General features: G+C 44.3%; 1 protein-coding gene across 1 annotated transcript in view; it reads right to left on the reverse strand.

Moving 5' to 3' along the window:
- BOC (BOC cell adhesion associated, oncogene regulated) overlaps window positions 1-5,717 on the reverse strand; it is a 116,332-nt gene extending 110,615 nt beyond the window's left edge. The window contains exon 1 of the mRNA XM_081796978.1: window positions 5,544-5,717. The gene's annotated coding sequence lies outside the window, so the exon portion shown is untranslated. The remainder of the gene's footprint in view (window positions 1-5,543) is intronic.
- Window positions 5,718-16,482: the final 10,765 nt, after the last annotated feature.

A 16,482-nucleotide genomic window follows, 5' to 3' on the forward strand; every position in this document is an offset into this window, starting at 1 on the left:
AAACTTGTTTTATAGTTAGGTGCTGCTTTTGAGACACATTTGGAGGTACATTACTATAATGTCTGGTTTTCTACGTCCCTGAAAGGGAAAGAGAGATGAAGAAGTTTTAAGGAAGAAAGGGAAAAGGGTGATGCAGATAGGAGGGGGATGTCAAAGCAAGCCAGTTCCGTACAGGGTAGGACATACAAGCGCGGGGATGGCTGCCGAGGAAAAGTGGCCAGGATGAAGTGGGGAGAAATAAGCTGATGATGTTTCACCTAGGAGAGAAAGAAATCACAGACATGAAAAAGGAGAAACAGAAGAAGGCAAATCTTTGAGTTGTGCCAGACAACATGGGAGAGAAACTAAGATGAACTAAAAGAGATGCTTAAAACAGCAGAAAGACAATGAGAACTTCAATTCTTTACTGCATGGTCCCCTTTTATTTCCCATGATGCATAAAGCTGTGAAGTGCCGGAGATCTGGGGGCTAGAATCTGACGGTGGGAGTTCTGGGGGGATAGGTCCTTCCTCTCCATAGGGTGAACCTTCTTAACTAAGCCCATTATCCACCAATAACCGGTCTCCCGCCCCTGTGCTCCCCGTCCTGGGAAGTGATGAAGCCGAGACTGGACGAGCCCCAGTCAGGGATACAGCAGGGAGAGCTGTGCCCTGAGCGGGCAATCAGGCAAGATCATTTCAGAAATCTCCTCCAATCTGTGCTCGTGTGTGTGAATGGTTCCAAGCCATGCACAGGTGCCTAACAAAAGGAGGTTGGTCAGTGGGTCAGAGGATCAGTCCATGAGTGTTTACCATACACACGTGTTCTATTTAAGGGAGGATTTGTTGGCAGGACTCAGAAGGCCCTGGCTTGTAAAGAATTGTTAGATGCAAAGACTGAGGTTGAGACGGTAACTTTCTCACATTATTTTCAGGTAGCTGGTATGTAAGGATTTTTAAAACTATTTTTTACATTTGAAAATAGACATGAGAAAGATGAAAATAAAAATCACCCACAATGCCACCACTTTGGTAGAAATATTTATGGATATTTACCTCTACTTAGAACACACACATGACTCGACTGAACATATTCTTTCATGTGTGTATTTCTCTTAAGTCATTAAATAGCCTTTGACAATATTATAATGACATGTGTGTGTTCAAGAACTTTATGATAAAAACAAAACAGGGAGATAGGAGCGAGATGGTGATTTGGGAGAGACAGTATGGCTTAATTCTGCAAAAGAAAGCACAGCGTTCCATCCTGTTTTGCAAAAACCATCAGTGGGAGATAATTCTGAGGAGGAGGAGTGTGTTGCACACAGGGATTATGCCTTCAGCCTCAGTCCCGGAATGAGGACAGCACAGACCTACAACCATCCACAATGGACGTGAGCATGAGCAAGAAATAAACCCTACTGTTGTAAGCCAAACACACACACACACACAGACACACAGACACACACACACATACACAACAGACAAATGACAAGACTGCCTACATTTTCTATGGCTTCAAGGAAGGGCTCCTGTGAAAGAAATCAGCTTCTGGATTCTGGGTTCCTTTGTGGTGCGTATCTGCTAATGCATTTGAGTCCTATGTGGAGTGCAGGGTTTTCCCAACTGAGCCTATAAACTCTGTAGACACAGCTTGTCCTTTAACTGTATGGAGAATTCCGGGGATGTCTCACTTCCTATGTAAGGAAGAAGCTTGTGAAGGGCCTACTGGTACTTTATTCCAGGCAGAAGAAAATGGACATAGCAGGTGTCCTCCTAGGCTCTGTTATGCAGAGGCCTGGTCTCTGGAGAGGTTAGGAGGAAGAATTCAGCAACTAGGAAGCAGAAATTGCTTTCTGAACACTGGAGTAAAAGCCGCTCACTTGTGCAAGATGCAGCTCAAGTAGAAGGTCAAGGCAACCCCTACCCACAAGGCCATGCTTGTAGCTACCACCGTCCAGATGAGGAAGGCTTCGCTCAAGCTGCCTGTGATTTGCAGCCTTTATGTCTTTCTCCCCGTCTTTAGGCCCCACTGCAGCCCAGAAGAACACAATCGGTGGCTGAAGGGCACAACCATTCCCCCCAAAATTGGGGTTTGGGAGGCACAATCTTTCCCGGGCTAGGAGGTAAGGACAGCACTGGAGAATCACATTCAGGTGATGCGAGTGTCATTCAGACCCTCCAGTACCCTGACGAGTAGATGATCTGCCAATGGTTTCTCACCGCACTCACAATAAATCCCCAAATCTTTATCATGGCTTGCAAGGCCTGTGTGGCCTGCACCACGAGGCACTCCCTCCAACCTGGGATCTTATCCCCTACGATGCCACACTCACTCCCTTGTTTCCAGCCACAGGGGCCTCCTTGTGGCATCCAGCACATTCCTGCCTGTCCCTGGGCTCACTGTGCCCTTTGCCTTAGACACTTTTCCCTCTGTGTTTACATTGCTCCCTCCCTCACTTCACTCTAGCTCGGCTCAAATGTCCCATCAGAACCACTGAAGCATTCTATGACCACCCCATCCAGAATAGCATCCTCCCTCCGCTACTTCCCTACTGGCAGTAGGGGTAAGTACTAATAGAGCCAGCAAAGGGGACAGACAGGGTTGGAGGGAAGATGTATAGAAATACATAAATATAGAAATATGTATCTAAAAATACGTATATACTCATTTATCATCTCGTTTGTCACCACCACTAGAATATAGGAGAGGTCCCATGAGAGCAGGGACTTTGTTTTGTTCACTGCTATATCCCTGGCACCTTAGATAATATCTGGTACTCAGGATTCAGTGAACAGTTCAATGAATGCCACTCTTTTCCCTTTCATGCTGATTACCTTCACCTGCCAGTCCACAGCTTAGAGCCATTTCTCTCCTGACTCTTGATCTCTACTTGCACTTAAGCCTCAAGTTACTGCCATAGTTTCAGATAGAAAATGTCCTCAAATGACCTGAATCTGAAACCAGGGAACAATGGAAGGACCTGTCTATACAATTCCTTTGGATATAGCTGCTTCTCCATTTGGGCGCAGCATTGTCCTCATCAATCCTGAGTCCCTGACTCAAATGAATCCCCTCTTTTCCCTACCCAACTCAGAACCAGGTGAGGCTCTCTTAAAGCCAGTACAGCTTACCATATCTCACCTGTGTGGTAACAGATGTCCCCCCCAAAATGTGTCTTTGTTTTGTTTGGGTTTTGGTTTTTGGGTTTTTTGTTTGTTTGTTTTACAGATTTTATTTTTAAGTAATCTCTACACCCAATGTGGGGCTTGAACTTACAACCCCGAGATCAAGAGTTGTATGCTCCACTGACTGAGCCAGCAAGGCGCCCTGCCCCAAATGCTAAAGGACTTTATCACATATCCAGCTGGTGACGGTGCAGAGTAGCGGACAAGCATCTCCACACCGGTATCATCTTGGCTTTCACACAGAGCTGTGACTATGAGTATAATAAACCTATTCTATTCCTGAGCCCTCATTTCTAACTCTGCCCCAAGATTCTGTCCACGACATAGATACAGTCCATGGCACTGACTTGAGATGACCTGGCCTCTTGGCACCCAAATCTCCTAGTTCTGATTTCTGTGGCTTCCCATCACTCTGTTCTTCTGGACCCAAGTAGCTCCATCATTCATCTCCCTCCAGCCCAAGCCCTGGGAGCACCTGATGACCAAAGCTCATATCCTTAGAGTGACCTACCATGTATGACCCAGTGGCTTCTGGCTGCTACTCTCAGTTTAGAACCTTGTGTAGGAAGGACATGGTTTCAAAATGCCCTAAAAATAAGAAGATCAAAGATAAATCTAAAAAGCCTGAGTGGTGCTCCTCACAAGTAAGTCAAGATTCATATGTGGAGTTTGGGTTTGTATGTGGCCAGCTTCTCTGCTCTTCTGGTGTTGTAAGGGCACTTAGAGAGGGGTTGTTGCTTCTAAAAATTTGGATGCTGCCATCTTCAGAATTGCCCTTCCTGGCTGGTGGAAGTTTTCCAATCCCGCAGGAGGGCAGCTTTTCCTACTTCAGGTGCCTATCTGGGACTATGACCTCATCTGAAGGAAGGAGCTGGGACCCTTAAGGCTGGGAGGCTGTGACTGGGGCAGAGGGAGGATGGAAGAGGCAGAACGGCCCTCGCTCGTTATAGGTGCCTCATTACACACGTCTAAATTTGGTTCTCTCTCAAGCCCTGCTCAACCAAGGAGTTGAGTGCGCATCCTGACTGACTCTCTTCCAAGCCCTGCACTCTCTATAACACATCTTTTTTTTTTTTTTTAGCTGTAACAAGTTATGCTATACCTCCCATGCCAGAATCTTTTTCTTTGAGGACAAACAGTAACACTGACATATGTGGACAGGCAGCATATAGAGGTCCAGCAAGACGTGCCACTGTGACATGCTGAGAGAAGAAATTCAAATGTTTATGCACACATGTCACCAAAGCATTTCAGCATCCTCCTTTCACTTACACTTAGCCCGCAGAGCTGTGGGCATGTTCACTCGCCCACTGCAGACAAGTAAGTGGGGGGGATGTCAGAGTAAGTGCAAGCCCCCTTGCCTAGCAATACCGCTAGAAGTAGAGAAGATAGGAGTCCAGATTCTCACTCATTCCCCCCCCCCCACCCCCATGCTTGATTCCTGGTCGCTGTCTAACTTGTACCAGCCACATAAGAAACAACTTATTGGCATCCAATATAATGCACGAATAAGAAGGTAATTAAAAAAACTCCCCTTCTAGCAGAAGGACTTTCTAAATATGAAACAAAACCTAGAAACTGGAAATGAAAAGATGAACATGTTTGACTATATCTAAACTAAACATCTTCGCAAGGTAAAAATACTTGATAAGTAGAATCAAAAGACACATGACCTCCTGGGGGAAAATGTGCATCTTATATCACAGATAAATGTTTAACTTTTCTAGCAAATGAAGAACTTGGAAAATATCAACTAAAAAAACTACCAACCTAACAGAAGAAACAATAAAGAATATTAATAGATATTTAACAGAAAGGAATATACAAACAGCTCTGAAATGTGTAAAAGATGAAAATTCTTATTCATAAGAGGAACTAATTAAAACTATGCTGGCAGACCATTTTTTACTGATCAAATTGACAAAGGCCAAAAAGTTTGATAAACTGACTTGGTGAGGGTTTACAGAAATAGGCTTGGCCATACATTGCAAGTGGAAGTGTGAAACAGTGTCTTTTATGAATGGAAATTTTGCAACACTTAATCATAATCACAGGTGCTTATACCATTAGACGCCCTTCTGTGAATTCATCCTAAAATATACTCTTCTGTGAAATGATTCATATACAATGCCATTTATTGCATCATTATTTTAAAAAATAAAGGTTGCAAACAGAGGGCTAAAGTTCCATCAACAGAGGGCTAAATTATGATACGTTCATGCAAAGGAACATTTCTTAGCTAAAAAGGAACGAGAATGCTTTTTCATGTGCTGAAAGAAATTTTTAAGCTATACTAAGTGAAAAAAAAAAAGAGGTGCCAAAAAGTTTGGCCATCTTTTAATGGAACAAAGTGGGGAAATAGGTGTAGGTACGTACTTGTATATAAAGTCGCTCTGCAAGGATACACAAAAAGCTGGTAGTGTTGGTTGCCCGAACTAGGTGGCAGACGTGAGGGAGATACTTTATGTATATCCTTTCAAGCCTCCTAAATTTTGTCCCAGGTGAATGCATTATCGCTACAATCAAAAAAAAAAATTAAGCAAGTTACCTTTGTTTTAGTAAAAGATCAATCCAATCATCCGCTTCAAAAACTAAAATCCTGGATAAAAATCCTCTCAAGAAATGCAGCAAATAACGTTTTAAAAATTCATTATTTTTTATTAATGACTGGACAAGGAAGAGAGAGATGGTGTGTGAGAAAGCGGGACGAACAGAGCCATGCAGGGGACCAGTGAGGTATGATGGGTCATTAGGCAGGACAGAGGGAGAGAGGATCACAAAGTAAAGAGATGGGCAGAGCCAGCAGCTGCTGAAGCAGGGGCTGCAGTGGGTGACGGCACACTGGCCTTCACTTCAGGCCGTGCTTCCGATCAAACTGTCCTTTGTTGCCACTGCTCTTTGAGACTCAGTTTATTTTTCCAGGGACTTCTTGGCGTTTCTCCTGTATATAAGGAATTGACAAAGGCTTGAGAAATTTACTTAGGAAACACGGAGGTCCTCTGACCCCACCAGAGAAAATAAACAAGTGTAAAGTGGTACTTAAGGGAGGGTAAAAAGCTGTGACTACATAATTTGGCAGACTGTATCAATAATATGAGTGGTGGATATTCGGTGGACATCAGATTTACCTATATACGCACATGTATCATAAGGTATGGGAATAATTTAGAATTCCACACAACTTACCTCAGTATATATTGCTGGTTAATACTGATGACTTTGTTCCCATGATACTTTAAACAAACCTCCATTTTAGAAAACATCGACTACACTAGAACGGTTTGCTTACGTATTTTCGCTCATGCACTAGTTTGTGAATTTTTTGAGGGTAACGGGTTTCTCATCTTTGTATTCCCACACCTAGCACATCAGAGGTAATCACTGCTGAATTTAACTGAATTCATATTGCTATCAGTTAGGGGTTCTCTTTGGCTGCATGTAACAAAGAGCCAACAAACAGCGGCTTAAACAAGATATGACTCACATAATAAAAAGTACAGAGGTGGCAGGCCAGGGTTAGTGCAGTGTTTGCTGGGAATCACCAAGCATCTAGGAAGCTTCAGTACCTCTGGCATTCAGCCATCCTTCTCACGGTGAAAGGTGGCGGCCGGACATCTGCATGAACCTCCGGAAAGGCAGGGAAGGGCAAAGGGCAAGAGGCCCGAGTGGCGTGATTGCCCAAAACCCGACCCAGCGACGTCCGCTTGCGTCTCATTGGCCAAAAGTGGATCACGTGGCTTCTCCTAGTTGCAGTGGATTCTGGGAAGCTGAGTGTTTTAACTGAGAGGACGGCTGCATCCCTTAATTAAAACCTTAATTTTATTTAAGGTTCTCTTAATAAGGAAGCAAGGGGATAATGAGTAGCCGTATTGGTCACAAGTGTGTAAAGACCAAAGACAAGAACACATTTCCAACGCAAACTTCTCTCTCATTCGTGTATTTCTCCATGTATAGCATGGTGGTGTTGAGGGTCCATACTCTTGCAAATGCCAGCTGGTTCAGTTTGAGTCTAGACCATCAGAGGCCGTGCATTACCTTCCTCCTACCATCCCCCTCCTCCTGGGGTGATGTTCTTGGTATATTCTAAGACTCCAACTAAAATAACATAATTTCCCGGGGGCAGTACATTTCCCAGACTCCACAGGCTGTCTTCAGGGTTGGGAAATTTCCCAGGGGCAGAACTGGATGCAGATTCCTTCTCCCTCTTGCTCTCCTCATTTCTAGCCTCTCCCCACAAGGGCAGGGTCCTCTGTGGATTGTATCATGGGATTGTCTCTATCAGTGGATTTCTTACAAACATCTGGCTGCAGAGCCTTGCCTGTTCCAATCCTCTGAGCCCTCTCAGACCACAGGCGGTCTCCTGGATAGTCAAGTGATCTTTCCCTTGAGTCTGAGGAGGAAATTTGTGCTGGTCGCCTGTACTTCCCTCCAAGCAGGGGAAGGTTGTTTATTCCACATAATTAACGGACAGAGAAACTGGGCCTAATTTATTTTACTCATAGGAATGCAAGTCCATTCTCTCGAGAGAAGAATGTGTGTCTTTGCCTCACCCAAGCCGACTCACAATTTCCCATAAGGAGTAGACACTTACGCCAAAGGTGAGGGGAAGGAACAGTTCTCAAAAGCTCTGAAAGAGAAATCATGTTTCTGTTTTGGTCATATCATCTTAAATATCTTGTGTGATCATGTAAAATAATTATTAAAAGGCATTTAATGAAGGCTATGCATTGCAGACTGGATTTCTGTGGTATTTCATAGTTTTCTGGCTCTTCAGGAAGTCCGTGTCTTTTAATTTATCTTGAACCAGGATTATTGAATTTTCCTTGCACATCTGAAGCTAAATGGAGAAAGGCACATTTCAAACGCCTACCTGCTGTATACAGTGTGCTAGGGACAGCGACAAATTACACAGGCTGTGGCTCTGGGACCCTGTCAAGCTGCATCTGCAAAATTCTTTGCAGATGGGTTTTATGAATTCTTTTAGAGTACATCAGCAGAACCTGTATCCTTCTCATTAATCCCCCACCAGTAATAGTCATGTGTCTGTCCAGAGGTAAAAGAAGATAATGGATGGGAAAAGCATGGCTTTTAGACTCCGCCGTATGTTTGGATTCCAGCTCTGCTTTTCATACTGAGGAAGTGATCCCTAGCAAATAACATCGGCCCTTTTTGCCTCGTCTCTTCGTCTGGAATCCTGCCTTGCAAGATTGTTGTTACTGAATGCAAAGCTCCTGACTGTTGGGGCTCCTGGGTGGCTCAGTCGGTTAAGCATCCACCTTCAGCTCAGGCCATGATCTCAGGGTCCTGGGATGGAGCCCCACATTGGGCTTTCTGCTCAGTGGGGAGTCTGCTTCTCCCTCTCCCTCTGTGCTCTCCCTCAAATAAATAAATAATATCTTAAAAAAAAAAAGCCTCTGACTCATGACAAATGGTAGTTATAACCAATCGACAAAGCATTTTCCAGTATTTAACTTCCCTAAAACCTGCTAAGCTCAAAACGAGGTGGGTATTGGCCTTAGCACCATCTCCCATGACATGAATACTGTTTGTCATTGCCTGACCTAACCCACATCCTCCCACTTACGCTTTTTTTTTTTTTTTAAAGATTTTATTTATTTGACAGAGAGAGACAGAGCGAGAGAGGGAACACAAGCAGGGGGAGAGAGAGAAGCAGACCTCCTGCTGAGCAGGGAACCCGATGCAGGGCTCGATCCCAGGACCCCGGGATCATGACCCGAGCCGAAGGCAGCCGCTTAACCGACTGAGCCAGCCAGGCGCCCCCCTCCCACTTACTCTTCCTAGAACAATGTCTCCCAGCCAGACCTCAGCTCCGGGAAACTTCCCTTGAGGGCCAGTGCTGGCTCAGGCACCTGACTGCTCCCGTAGCCCCCTGGGCTCGCCTCCCTGGCAGCCCTTGATTGATGGTGTCCTAAATGTTTGCCTGCTCTGGGGACTATGTTTTGCTTTGTTTTGACAGTGCCAGCTCGTTTTAGCCACTCTTTTTTAAAAACACTGGATTAAGGTATAATTTTAAAACCGTAACATCTACTCATCCTCAGTATACAATTCAATGGGTTTTCAGTAATATTAGAGAGTTGTGCAATTATCACTAGAGTCCAGCATTAGAACAATCCTACCATCCCAAAGAGACCCCTTGTGCCCTTTTGTAGTCACCCCATTCCCCAACCCCGGGCAACCACTGATTTTTCTGTCTTGATACATCTGTCTCTTCTGGACATTTCATATAAACGGAATCACACAATACATATTCTTTTGCACCTCACTTCTTTCACCTAGCATAGAGCATTTGAGGTTTATACACATTGCAGTCTGTATCAGTGGTTGGTTCCTCTTTCCTGAGGTTTGGATTCCAATGCATAGATACACAGAGACCACATTCTGTGCCCTAGTGCCTACTCTGTGGCTAATTCAGTGCCTGCACATTATAGTAAAAGCTGAGAAAACCTTGGTTGCTCGAATTAAGTTCACACTGATAATATTAAAGTTAGTCTGACGCTAGTAATGCACACAGTAACGAGGGGGATAGACAAGAACACACAGATACCTGTGACATGCTTTGGCAATGTCAAGTCATTACCTGAAGAGACGCCTCAGTAGCTTTTTATCTTGCCCCTTCACCTTAGGTGGATTTTTAAAATTCTGAAGCAAGAAACACCCCTCCCTTCCTCCTTCAGCTGTTTTGACCTTACTTTCGTCTCCTCCATGTCAAATCTGAATGCTCATATTTGTCCCAACACAAATGGGTACCTCATAAATATTAAGTGATGATTTATTCACTTATTCAATAATTATCTATTGAGCACCTACTGTTTGCCTGGCACTATTTTAAGTGCTTAGAATACTTGAGTGAACAAAATAGACAGAAATCTCTGTCGTCCTAATGATGAATGTATTCACATTTGGGTATCCACAATATCAGCAGTGCTGAAGAATTTGGCCCACGAAAGTCGTAATATGTTTTTCAAAAACTATTAGACTTGAGGTCAAAAGCATGAATAAACTATTCACATAGGAAGAAATACAGAATACTCAACATATAAACAGATCAGCCTCAATAATATTGAAAGAAATGAAAATATAAACATTGAAGTTACTAGAAACATTATACAATTTTTAAGCCATCAAAAAGAAATAAAAAATATTACATGTAATATAGATGGGTTATGGAAAACAGAAATGCTCATCAATTGCTGGTACCATTATAAACTGATTGGGTCTTTTAGAATCTGATTACATCACTGATTCAGAAATTCCTTTTTTTTTTTAATGAATGTCCAAAGTAAATAATTTAAGGAAAATATATACTAGAGCTATTAATCAAAGGTAAAAGACTGGACATAGTCCAAATATTCTATTGTTTGGGAGTAGATGAGTAGATAAAAAAATAAATTTGGTATGATAGGATGGAACACTCTTATCCACTAAAAAATTAGAAGAGTCTACACTCTGTGATATACAGAATGTTTATACAAAACAACATTAGTTAAAGCAAAGAACGAAAAATATTATGGATGAACTGATTACAGCTATGTAAAATATGTATCAGAAAAGAGCATAAAGTGATACACATACTTGTATTTGACAATCTTTTTGTGACATGTATAATGAATTCTTTAAAGTCAGTAGCCACTCCTCTGCCCCCACCCCCATACACCAAAAAGTCTGATGTCCTTGCAAAATACAATCTCCACCCCTACCTCCTCTTTTTCCAGTTCTCTGCATCAGTAAATGAAAAGGACACTCTATTCTTAGGTGCTGCACCCAGGCCTAGTCCATCAGCAGATTCCCCTGAGCTGTAGAGCAGTAGGATTAGAAAGGACCCAGAAGTCAACTATCCACGCTCTCACTTTACAGAGGCAAGAACTGACGTCCCTAAAGGGGGAGGGTCTTGCTCAAGGTCTCCCAGCTGTTTAGTGCAAGGATAGCATAAAGTGGAAGTCACAATCACCTTCGCCAACTAACAGAGTCCCTGGTACCTAGTAGGAATTCAAGAATACTTGTTGAATGAAATAACAGTTTCTCTTGGAATAGGAAACTGATATACCCACATCCTGGGGGTTTTGCCTGTGGGTACCCAGCTGAGAATCAACATCTGAGTATGAAAGATTCGGACTCATAGAGCAGAACCAAAATAAATAAATAAATAAATAAATAAATAAATAAATAAATAAATAAATAAAACAAAATGAAAAACCAAACAGGAAACAAGGAAAGCAAACCTAAAGCAGTGTTCTGCCTTGGTGGAAGGCTGCTGTTGAACCAAAAATACTTGGAACAGCCCTAATTTTCATGGGGGTGCTTGCTGTTCTGCAGATCCAGGTCCCAGACCAATGAAAAGCTATGGGTTTATTTTGGTTTATTTTAGGCAGGCTGCTGTGGCATCTTCCTGTTGTGGTTGATGACACTGTGTGGTTGGGCAAACGCTTGGACTCCAATTTGGACTAGAGCACGATGCTCATTATTTATTTCAAGAGGAGGCAGAGTCGGTATAGGAAGTCTGTAGAGAATCCTGGAGAAAGGTGATATCTCTCAGTGCAGAACTGGGGCAATATGGAAAAAACTAAGATGGCAAAGGGGATCTGGTTGCTTGTGTTTATTTTGGAGGCAGTCCAGGCAAGGGGGAGAGATCTCCTTTCTCACGGGTGGAGTGAGCATGGGCAAGCCACTCTGGTCACAGTTTCTCCAACAATTCTGATTGAGAGGTTCAGAAGAGGGAACAGATATGAAAGGCTTTTGAAATATAAAGTGTAGACAAACTAGCCGTCGTGATGATGGTGGTTGAAACTGAATTCAGCCTGAGCAACAATTAAAAACAAAAGCAGTTGGTGTGACGTAATTTCTTTTGAAACGACAGCAAGTAGGAGCGAGTTATTAGCAGAGGCCATGCTTCTAGGGAGGGAGAGAGATGACTAATGAAGAAATGACGGGTTCTATATAACAGGGAGAATGGGAAAAATTGGGGGCCAACTTCCTCTTGTGCACTCACTTACCTTCCAGCTACCACTAGCCACCAAACAGTGGTGGACCTTGGCCACGGGGTACCCTCCCCTTTTCAGCACCCTTTCCCTATCAGCACACTTCTCCTCTGGGACCCTGGCACACAGCCGTGGCTGAGCAGAAAGAACAACAGACAGATTCGAGAACTTGAGCGTGGCCCCGAGTTCCTCCAACACTAGCTGCGTGGCCCGGAGAAGACCTCCGCATGTCCCTCAGGCCCGCTTTCCTCATCTGTAAGAAAGGACGAACACCTCTTTCACCTACCACACAGGGTGTCTCCAAACGAAATAACGTTGGCGAGAACCCTGCACAAATGCAAATGCCTTTTGTTGTCACTCCTTAGCCTCCGTTTCTGCGTTGGTAAAATAGTTGACAAGGACATGTGTCTCTGCAGGCTATTGTGGCTCTCTGGGAAGGCCCTCTGCATATCTGTCTTATGTGAGAGGCTCACCCCAGACTGATAGGCTCCTATTTCTCTACCACACACTGGAATATTTCTTTCCAATCTGACATTCTTTCTGTTTTGTTGTTAAATATCCCCCACGGACAGCCTGCAGTTTACTCGGTAAGCTAAGACCCTCCCATGATTGACCTGACCACCCCTCTCGTTTTGCAGAAGCCTGCTGCGGTGGGAAGCTGGGACCCACATTTGACACAAGAGGACACTCTGGCCGTGCTGATGAGAGAGAGACCCGGATGAGACAGCTGGAAGAAACTGGGCCACGAAAAGCCCCAAGGACACCATGTGAGGGGAGGGGCTTTGTTTCCCCCCTCCCCCCCAGGGCCCCTGTCCCATCTTCCCTCACAAACAGAGAGCCCCTTCCATTCCCGTCCGCATGCATCTGTTCTCTGCCTCTTGAATGGGTCCGAAACTGGAAAACATCTGCACCAGTTTCATCTGGGTATGATTTATAAGGACTCCCCGCGGCCCCCTCTCTCCCCCTTCTCCTCCTCTTCACCTCTGGGGCTTGGGGGTTTCGTGTTTGGTTTTTTTTTTTTTTTTTAACAGGCTTGTGTTTCTTGAGACTGGGTCACCTTGATTTATTATGCCCTGGACTCATTAACAAAAGACTCTGGGACAGGTCATTTATTTTCTGAGTGGTGATTTCCTGTCCTACCCCAGCCTTGCTCGGCAGGGGCCCTAGTGGGGCACAGACTTATATTAGCTGCACTGTCACCATGGGAGAACGGAATCAAGCAAGGAAGGTTCAGAGGGCAGAAAACGTCTCTTTTCTTAAGAGCTTTCTCCTCACTTTAATGATTTCCTTCAGAGTCCCTTTTGGTAGTTCTTTTTCTCCTCCCTGGGCAAAAGGGGACAAGTTTACTGAACAAGTTGTGGGGCTGCCTTCTTAAAGGAACAAACGCTGATCTGTTTTCTCTATTTCATATTTGCCTAGTCTAACATTTATATGCATAGTTATGGAGGATATTAGTGGGTACCCAAGCTGGGCATGAATTAGATGGATTCAACTTTATACACACAATGGCCAACTAGTTTGTCAGGCCCTTATTAAGATAATACACGCATGTTTGGACATTAAAACCCGAGATGTTAATAATTTAGAGAGAGATCAAAAATGAAATTATTCAAGATTTTCAGAGAGGCTCTTGGGAAGAAGATTAAAGACATTGGCATTGGTTAGCCTGAAGTTCAAAGGCTGAAGAATGATTTATTAACTGTTTTTGGGTCTCTGGATGGTAGTTATATGTAGGAACGATGGTGACCAGCTGTTGTCTGACGGCACTAAAGATAGAATAAGAGGAAGTGGAATTAAATTAACGAAATTTAATGAACAAGATAACAGAGTAACTAGTCATAGGGGTAGTAGCCATGGCTAAAATCTATTGAGAAAGATGGAATCTATCTATAAGTTGTAATGCTGTTAGCCCCACTTTATAGATGAACAAATGGAGGCTCAGGGAGATTAAGCAATTTACCCAAGTCACACAGTGAGGAAGTGACAGGACCTGTCTAGCTGACTCCACAGTGTATGGTGTGTATAAATAGGTCAAAGAAATAGCAAAATAACAACAACAACAACAACAACATATTATAAAGTTCCCAATAGTCTAGATTGGTTTATGTTCAGAGAACAGGGAATTCAATTCTGTGGGCTGATGATCTTGGAAGTCTGTGCTATACTTGGTTCTGAGCTGGGAGGGCATACTCTTCATTCACCCTCAGCCCCGAGACAGGCAGAATAGGCAGGTCCAGCACCACCATCCCTCTGAAGCAGTCTGAAGACTTTTGGCTCTGTGCTGTTCATTTCTGTTGCTTGTCATGGACTGCACTCCCAGACAGAGGCTTTGGTCTCAGGAAGGCTAGGGAGTTGGTGGATGTGGATGGTTGAAGCTCAGGAAAGTCATCCCTACTGGCCACTGTGCATGTCTTCCCGAAGTTCATTGCACTATGGACAGGCCAGTTAAGGGGTTTCTAGTTTGTTTCACTGTGAGAATTGGGATTTATCCAGAGTCACCCAAGTGACTGGACTCCTGAGAAACATGCAGAGGTGGGAGTAGCAAATTGCTGCTGGATTATTGCCCTGCATACGGGTCAGTTTGGAAATGGCCAGGATGGAGGAGCAAGAATAGAAGAAAGATTTGCTGGAGGGGAGGGAAGGCTAACATTTACTGCACCCTTACTCTGCCAGGCCCTGGTCGAAGAGCAGTGAACTACGTTAGGTCAATCTTTGCAACAACACTGTGGAGTCAGTACTATTTAATCTCCATCCACAGAAGAGGAAATGAAGCACAGAGAAGTCAAAAAGTTGTTGATGCTCCACAGCTAGGAAGAGTTGGAACTTGAATCCAGACCCAGAGACAGTCTGATCCCGGAGGCTGCATTCTTAAAGGCCACGGCTTGGGATGAGGTGCTTGGAGGAAATTTTGCTCTGGGGTCACTGACTCAACAATGACATAGCTTCTTGCTGCCCGGTTTATAAGAAGTACTAACAATTATAAACATTGTTCTCATTTAGGGATTTTACATTCATTCTTTCTCTGCTTCTTTATCTTAGAGAGAAAACAGCCATCAAGAAGCAAACTTTGCACTCCCCAACTCAGACCTTGGGTATTTAAGGGTTAATTCTTCTCTAATTGCTCGGTTAATGACTTGGAAGGTATAAGAGGCAGTAGAGGAGAAGGGCAGGTTTGTTTTTTATCCACAGTAAATCCTACTGGAAGGGGCAAGAGGAGAGAACCAGTATCTGTTGAGTGCAGACTTGAGCTAAATGTTTTCCCATTAGTTACTTCAGTTCATCCTCCTAGCAGTCCTTTGAGGTAGGTGTTACCAGCACAATTTTACAAATGAGGGAGGTTATGTAACTTGCCTGAAGTCACATTGCCTGTGCACAGAGGCTGGGATCTGCACCCCACAATGCTGCTCTCCAGAGCTGTACACAAGACACCATTTACCATCCAGGGGTAAGCACAAGACAACCTTGACAGAGGGCTCAAGGGGCTCAGCCAGGAGCACAATTGAGAGCACACGATGGGATGACCCTGACAGCATTCTCTAGTTCAGGCTAAGCTCAACCCTTCTGCTCTCCTGGGAGGACCTCAACTTTCAGTGAGGTCCTTTCAGACAACAAGAAGCCAATATTTCTGGGTTCTGCTCTGCCAGAGGCCCGGGGCATGACAAGATGGTTAATGCAAAGCTTGGCATGCCTTCCCCTCTTAATTTAGGTCTCCTCCCAGGAGGGAACCCAGAAGGGGGAACATGAGAAAGGGAGAGGAAAAATTGTAAGAGATAAGTGAGAAAAAGAGAATATTTTTAGGACTTGGAACATCTAATGGAAAACAGCTGCCTGATTGAGGGTGGGGGTCTCTGGCCTTGCCTGCCAGGGATTATTAGGCATTTTCTTGCACATACCTGTGTGTGGAGAGGTGTCTTGGCAGAGAGAAAGGGAGGGTGGATGGGGAGGGAGATTGGGAGCGTGAGCGCCAGCCTGGAGGCTTGGGGGAGGGCTGTGCGCTCTGTACATTGGACAGGAGTGAGCTGATATCCTCTCCTGGCCTTGCTCCACCCCCACCCCCTGCCTTCATTTTAAACTGGAGCTGATTCAAACCTGCTGCTCTTGGAAAGAGGCCATCATTACAGGCTCCAACAGAAAGATGATCCATCAGGGGATATGAGTGTGAGAGAGTGGGGCAATCAGAAAGAACGAGAAAATGGGACAAGGGAATGGAAAAGGTGAATAAACAGGGGATGATGAAGGAGGGAGAGAGATGGAAAGATTAAAGTGCTGGCCCACATGGGGAGCTTGAAGAGAAGGGAGTGACTAAAAGCCTGGAGCTG

Source organism: Leptonychotes weddellii, chromosome 1 (genome assembly GCF_054177405.1).
Source record: "Leptonychotes weddellii isolate Sample4059 chromosome 1, ASM5417740v2, whole genome shotgun sequence".
Lineage (NCBI taxonomy): Eukaryota > Metazoa > Chordata > Mammalia > Carnivora > Phocidae > Leptonychotes > Leptonychotes weddellii.